At 36.6% G+C, this 8,127-nt stretch overlaps 1 pseudogene; it reads left to right on the top strand.

The window, feature by feature from the left end:
• The first annotated feature begins 6,541 nt into the window (after positions 1 to 6,541).
• Positions 6,542 to 6,710, top strand: LOC125105692 (uncharacterized; annotated as a pseudogene).
• The last annotated feature ends 1,417 nt before the right edge of the window (positions 6,711 to 8,127 follow it).

Here is an 8,127-nt window from a genome sequence, read left to right as displayed (position 1 = left end):
AGGAATCGAGAGGAGGGACTCTCAGTTATTTCTGTTTATATAAAAAAAAAAAACCCAAAAAACCAAACCGCAAAGAGCTAAAGCAAATATAGCAAAATACCAACATCTGTTAAATCTGGGAGGTGGAAGCTTTCTGGATGAGTGCAATATTATTTTTTGTACTTTTTTTCTAAATTTGAAAATTTGAAACATTTATAATCAAAATAAACATTTTTTAAAATGATGAGCTATAGAAGGAAGTAGACTTTATGGAACGTAGGTGCATATTGGGATATCTTAAAGTTCTTCATATGCTTATTATGCCTTGGAGATGAGAGAAGGGAGGTAAATGTCCCATTTAGATATGTAAAGCATAATAATAATTAGAGCTAACACCTACATATGTGCTTAGTATGTGCTAGGCACAGTTCTAAACCCATTACTCATTAACCAAATGTCAGTGCAAACCTCCAACTGGGGACCAGATAATACAACGAAAAAATGGTTTCATTATTGGGGTTTCCACCTCAGACTAAGTGAAATGAAGCAGGAAAGCATGGGGCCAGAAAAGATTAAGCTTCTGTTTCTCAGTGCATGGGTCTCAGAAGTATGTGAGCCAGGGAGAAACAAAGCTCTTCCTCTGATGTAGCATTTGGTGGGAGATGGACCTGTAGAAAATATGCCCCATTTCTGGAAAAGACCAGGGACCAGATGCTATAAGGGGACAGAAATGCTGGCATGGCTGCCGTTCCCAGTTACTCTTCCTTCCCCCTGAAGATAACCACTCTCACCCTGCTTACTCCACTGATCACTCTGGCTTGTTTGAGACACTTGCATAAATGGTATCATTTCAAGGGTGTTCTTATGTCTTGCTTGTTTTGCTTCACATTATATTTGTGAGTTTTATTTAAATGATTGTACATACCAATAGTTCTTTCATTTTCATTGCTATAGAGTTTTCCAGCATATGAATATGTTATAATTTATCATTCCATGATACTATTGATGGACATGTGGGGAGTCCCCAGTTTGAGGCTATACTGAATTTTCTTGTGTCCTGTATTTGGATACAAATAAATATGTGCATTTCTGCTGCATATATCCCTAGGGTATACCTTTGCTCGGCTTTTGTACATACATCAAACAGTTGTCCAAAGTGATCGCACCAATTTCCACTCCCTCCATCAGTGTGTGAGAGTTCAAGATATCCTTGAATATCATCAAAACTCAAATTTGTCTGGTTGTTGTCATTTTTTAGAGTTTTTTTTTTATATATTTGGCAGAGATCACAAGTAGGCAAAGAGGCAGGCAGAAAGAGGGGGTGAAGCAGATTCCCTGCTACGCAAAGAGCCCGATTCGGGGCTTGATCCCAGGACACTGGGATCATGACCTGAGCCGAAGGCAGAGGCTTTAACCCACTGAGCCACCCAGGTGTCCCTGGTTGTTGTTGTTTTTTAATGAACACCTAATCTATGCCTCTTTGTGCTCATATTTAGTATTTTTTTCTAGGAAAGAGATTTCTGATGAGACAAAAGCCTCCTCTCACTTTGTTTTTCTTTTTCAAAAAGTTTTTTTTCCTTGTGTATGTTTTTTCCTTACATATGTTTTATTCTAGGTGATGTTTTTTCCTTTTGTGTTTTCTATTCTAGGTGAATCTTTGAACAAATTTTTAAGTTCTGTAGAAATGTTAGTAATTGCTAGCTTAAGGATATGCACATTTACAATTTTGGTGGATCTGGCTAAATTGTCCATCCAAAAGGCTGTGTGAATGTAGTTCTACCAACAATGAAGAAAAGTAACTATTTCCCTTCACCTTCACCAAACCTGGATATTAATGAGTTCTGAAATTTTATGACAATGAATCTTATTACATTTAAATTTGCATTTTCCTTGTTAATAAGGAGGAGGGTTAAGTATTTCTTACATATTTATTGGCCATTTACATTTCTCCTATGACTTGTCAGTTCATATCGTTGGCTAGTTTGTCTATTGTTTACTTATTTTGATTTCTATCTCTATCTGCAGGGCTTTTTTTATATTTTCTAGTTGCACTGTCCAATAAAATACCACTAGTCATATTTGTCTACTTAAGGTGAAATTAATTTAATTAAGTAAAATTTAGAATTCAGTTCCTCTGTCACACTGGTCACATTTCAAGTTCCAGTAGCACATGTAGCTAATGGCTATCCTGTCAAGTAGCACAGAGAGATTATTTCCATCATTCCAGAAAGTTCTATTGGACAGTGTTGGTCTAAATAATAATACTTTCCCCGTACTGATATTGAAATATTTTCTCTTAGGCTATCCTTGTATTTTGACTTTTGAGTACTTTCCTTCATGGTACAGAAAGAATACATTTTTATGCGGCCAAATAGACTAATCATTTTTTATACAGATCTTGCTTAAGAAAATCTTCAGAAGTTATTAACACATTTCCCCGTGTTTTCTTCTATTTACAAGGTTTGTTTTGTTATGCAATCTAAAAAAAAATTTTTTTTTATCGTAGTGTGGAATAGGAGCCCTGTTGAATATACTCACAATTTTTAAATTGTGCTTAAAAGGAGTAAAACCAGAAAAGTTAGTAAACACAATAGCCAAATTATGGAAAGAACCTAGATGTCCATCAAGAGATGAATGGATAAAGAAGATGTGGTATATATATATATATATATATATATATATATATATATATATACACATACAGTGGAATATTATGCAGCCATCAAAAGAAATGAAATCTTGCCATTTGCAATGACGTGGATGGAACTAGAGGGTATTATGCTTAGTGAAATAAGTCAATCGGAGAAAGACAATTATCATATGATCTCCCTGCTATGAGGAAGTTAAGAAGCAATGTGGGAGGTTTTGGGGGTAGGAAAAGAATAAATGAAACAAGATGGGATCGGGAGGGAGACAAACCATAAGAAACTCTTAATCTCACAAAACAAACTAAGGGTTGCTGCGGGGAGTGGGGGAGGGAGAGGGTGGCAGGGTTATGGACATTGGGGAAGGTATGTGCTATGGTGAGTGTTGTGAAGTGTGTAAACCTGGCAATTCACAGACCTGTACTCCTGGGGCTAATAATACATTATATGTTAATAAAAAAATAAAATTTTTTTAAAAAAGAAAATTTAATGAACAGTACTAATTATCACTACCTCTAATCAAGGCAATGAAAATTTCCTTGTGATTTGAGTTTGCGAAGCATTTCTTGAAGGAACAGATATTAAGATTTCTCAACTAGTTTTTCTGTGCCTCTCAAGAAGATCTTTTTTTTTTTTTTTCTTGAATTGGGACAAATCCTACCCTTAGGTGGAGGTAATATATTATTTTTAATTCACTAATGGACTTGATGTGCTAATATGGTATTTAGAATTTTAGTATCTTTGTATTGGTGTTTTGCTAATTCATTTAAAAACTGTCCAACTTTGAATGGCTTGGATTTTCCTGAACTAAGAGCTTTCTGGCAGGTGACAGTACAGAAAGCAGGAATTGGGCCAGTATTGTCTTCCAAACTTCATAACTCAGAGACAGGCTCCTTCTCTGCTACCACAGAGACAGACTGCTTCCTGCAAACATGGCTCAGCTTTGCCATTCCTTGAGTGGCTCTACTCAAAGAATCTTCTTTGAACCTGATCAGGTTCAAGGGTGTTTCTGCTGCCAGTCTTGCTTACTATAGATCTTGATATTGTTACTGAAAATGGGAGATACAAATGTACACTTCAAGGAGATCTTCTTATTAATTTTTACTGATGCTTCCAGATCTGCCCCCCTGGACCTCAGGCTATCTGGAAAAAGATATCTTTTGGATATTGGATATCTATCCACTTGCTGAGCCTTTTTCTGCAAGGTTGCCCATTCTTCTTGTAGCTTTGTTTAATATCAGCTGTTTTGACATTACTTGCACATATTTTGGAGTCTGCATAAAATATCTGGCTGTGTTAGGTTCACTGAAAATAGAGTCAGTTTTTTTTCCTTCTCCTTTCTGCTTTTGCAGGATTTCCTGGAGGGCCACGGGAAAGATGTTGATTTACTCAGCCACGTTCTTATTTGAAGTCTGACCCTGTTCTTTGACCCTGAAGTCAAAACATCCTGTTGCCACTGCTCTTGAATATTCTGAAAAATGAATTCCTACCTATGTCTTTCAATATTTTAATTACCTAGTTTTTATTGATTTGGTTTTTATTTTCTAAAATAGAAGAATAAGAAGGTAATAGTGAAGTAGGGAATTGGGGTGGCATTTGACTCTCATTTATTATGGAATTGACATCAATACTTAGGGGGAGACCTTATCCCTGTCCCTAAGTCTTTGGTACAGTAATACAAATAATCAGTAGGTAATATCATGGTCAATAATTCAGAAATATCATAATCACCTCTTTTTGGTTTTACTTTCTTCTAGATCTATATCTTAGGATATATCTTAGGACAAATGCTATTATTCACCTTCATTTTACAGATGATGAAATAAAACTCAAAAGAGTTTCAGTTCCCAAGAGCTGATAGCCAGGAAGATATCCAGGTAGGATTTGAATCAAAACCCACCAAACTCTGAAGTCCACATTCATTTTATTATAGTATACCATACCCTATACTGTCCATACTATGTGCCATAGTACACTATCTACTATCTGTACTACAAGCCATACTATACTATGTATATGTATATGTATACTATGTATATGTATACTATGTATCCTATTGTCCCGTACTGTAATATGCAATCTCCCCATTTTTCCGAGGTGAATTTGTACTTCTTGAAAATATACACACTATAAATGCCAATTAAATAGCCATTATTGAATTTAAAGACATGTACATTAGTTAAGTCATTAGGTTGGTAATGGTGGGCTGGTAATGGCTTTTTCCTTTAAAAAATGTATACGGTGTTAGTTTTAATTTTTATTTTTTTGTTCTCCCAATGTTTTTTATTTTAATTCCTGTTTGGTTAACATACAGTGTAATATTAGTTTTAGGTGTACAATACAGTGATTCAACACTTCCATACATCACCCAGTGCTCATCAGGACAAGTACACTCCTTAATCCCCATCCCCTACTTCCCCTATCCCACCACCCACCACCCCTCTAGTGACCATCAATGTGTTCTCTAGAGTTAAGAGTCTGTTTCTTGTTTACTGACTATTTTTCTTTAATTTTTAATTTCCAAATAATAATCAAAATTAATCCTTGCAAGGGAAAAGCTTTTCCCCCTCAAATTCCAAAGTTTCTTACAGGGACTGAATTTAAAGAAATTAAATAGAGCAGGGACATGGGCAGGTCACAAGGCAGCAGGATGCCAAGACAAAAATCCAGGGTTCCATTCCTGACTCTGACTCTGTGGCTCAGGAGCCTTGGGCAAATTACATATCCTCCTGGGATTTCAGTTTTCTCATTTTCGGAAAGAGTGTGTTGGACTAGGTATCTTATGTAACATCTCCTTTGGGGCAAAAATGATATAATTTCATATTTTTAAAAAATGGGACTATGTGCATTATACTGTTACAGTTGGGAAAAAAAGACAGAGCTTACCAAATTAGTATATACACTATAATCCAAATAACATCTTACAGGAAATGCAACACATTAAAAAAAACACTGTATCTCTGGCTGGTAGAATTTTCTTCTGTGTGCTTTTCTGCCTTTTTCAATCTCTGTACAGTGAATATGTATTATTTTTGTAATCCCCCAAAAAATGTATTTTGTTTTTTTTTGACACATTGGAAACTGCAAGAGAACCAAAAATAGAATAAAACAACCCAAATTTTAGTGTAACCAGGATACCAGACGAAAGACCCAACATCCCACATATTATGGAATGTTTTAAGATGTCAGGGGGTCAGGATCTCATCTGACAGATGCACTCACCAGCAACCCGGTCCCTCTCAGCAGCATCTGGGGACAGTGTTTCCACAATGACTCACAGGGACAGTGCCAGCCAGCCAGATCACAGCCTTTTCCACTTCCAGCTCCAGAGTTGTGACGGCCTGACACTGTGGTTCTCATGGAATTCTGAAACAGGCCTGGCTTCATCATAATGACTGCCTATTCAGGGCAGAAATGGGAAGGAGGATATGACTAATGACATTTGGAGGGAGTATGGGAACAAAACCAAAAATTACAGTGACTTTCTGGTTGGGACACACTGGATAGGAACAGAACTATATATTCACAAATCCAAGAGTCTGTGGTCTGGCCAAAAGACCAGAGGCAAAAATAAACAGCAGACCTGTCCAATTTGTCAGTTATGAGTGATGGGACTTGAGAATCGGAATGGGAGTTGGGCAAGAAGCCATTTGACAGGTAGACTCCTCAGCCCTGGGGATAAACTTCCTTGGTCTGGGAGCCATAGAGAGAAGACCCACTTTGGCATAAAGGACGCTCTCAGTTTTCCTGTGAACATGTTTCCTCCATTCTGCCCCAAAACTACCCCCATGGTACCTCACTATGCTTATGGTAGATTCAAATAAAATCATCACCATTTCATAAGCTTAACCAGTTGTGTAAAACGGACAACTTCCAGGCACTCCAATTTCCATGTATTAAAATAGGTGTTGTTCCCCATTGCTTCTCGGCCTTTTAGCTAAGATCAAGTGTAGTATCTGTTCTTATCAGTTTAAAATAGGTGTTCTTACTTTGGATCTGTAGACCTGTAAGTGGTCTATGGATAAAATTCAGGGGTCCTTCAACCTGAATGAGAGAGCAATTGCATGTTTCTTTTTACTAGCTTCTGACTGAAATTAGCGTTTCCTTTCATAATGCATTTGGCAACAAACCACCGTAATATTAACAGTACCTTGACATGGTCACCATTAGAGAATAGAGATTTAGTCAAACCATGTTGCAATTGTTTCACATATTTCAGAATATTTTTATGCTCATTACTACTTGAAAACTAAAGAACTTATTAGACACATCGCTAGATCTTGTCACTTAAGGCATTAATTAAGAAGTACATCTATTACTATAAAACAACATCACAGAAAAATATTCTAATAAGTATATTTACTACTCTCTCTCTCTCTCTTTTTGGTATTTGTCTGTGTTTTACTGTGTATACCTGAAAACATTATTCTGAGAAGCTGTCCAGAGGTTTCAAAAGGTGTCCAGAGCTCCAATGTATAAAAATTATTTAAAATGTCTGCAATAAACAATGTGATACTTTCTTTTTCACCACATTAAATATGCATAAATCTTTAGCATTTCACTACCTCTGAAGATTTCTGCTTCCAGCCAAGATGGAATAGCAGGGACTGTATTTACTCTCCACTAATAAAACTTAGAAACTGGGGAAAATATACAAAAATTTTTTTTCAAGACACGGGACATCAGGCAACAAAAGATTGTGATCCTGAGAGATAGGAAATGAACAAGGGGAATCCCACGATCCCCATATTTCCAGAAGAGAATTTCAAGAATTTCAAGACATCAATGCAGGGGGAGGGAACACAGGTTGAGTCTGGCAGTCTCCCTGGATTGAGGAGCTGAAAGTCTGAGAGGCCGAAGTGGCTACAGAGTGCAGAACAGAGTAACAGACAAGAAAGAGTTGCATGGAGAGAAAACTCTGAAGATTTTCAAGGAGTCCCTCAAGTCTTCCTCTGAGGATAGATCAGCACTTATGTGAGAGAAAATGACCCGTAACTGAAGAAAAAAGCACCTTAAAGGATTCAAAGAAATAATTCCCAGAACTCAGTTGAACAGGGAAGAGTTTACAATTTATTAAGCATTGGTTTTTCCCTCAAATAGTGGGGAGAAATTTAGCCCTCAGCTATACACCGCTCTGGCCTCTCCTATCTAAGCTTAAAAGTAAGATCTGAAAAAAACCAAACTGATGCCACGTAATTTAACTGAATTTCAAAACAAAACTCAAGAATATTCATAGGAATAGGGATACTAAAACTCTTGGTATGGAACAAGGTAGAATTCACAATGCTGGTATCCAATAAAAACTATCGGCCATGCAAAGGAGCAGGAAAATATGAATCATAGTGAGAAAAAAAATCAATAGAAACTGACCCCAAAATGACATGGATGAAATGTTTGCTAGCCAGTGAAGACAGTTAATTATAAGTATTTCATGCATTAAAGACAATAGATAAAGATTAAGCACATGAAGTAGATACATGGTAGATTATATTATAGAGAGAGA

The sequence above is a fragment of the Lutra lutra genome, chromosome 7 (assembly GCF_902655055.1).
Source record: "Lutra lutra chromosome 7, mLutLut1.2, whole genome shotgun sequence".
NCBI classification, from domain to species: Eukaryota; Metazoa; Chordata; class Mammalia; order Carnivora; family Mustelidae; genus Lutra; species Lutra lutra.
This window is presented reverse-complemented; position numbering and strand designations above follow the sequence as displayed.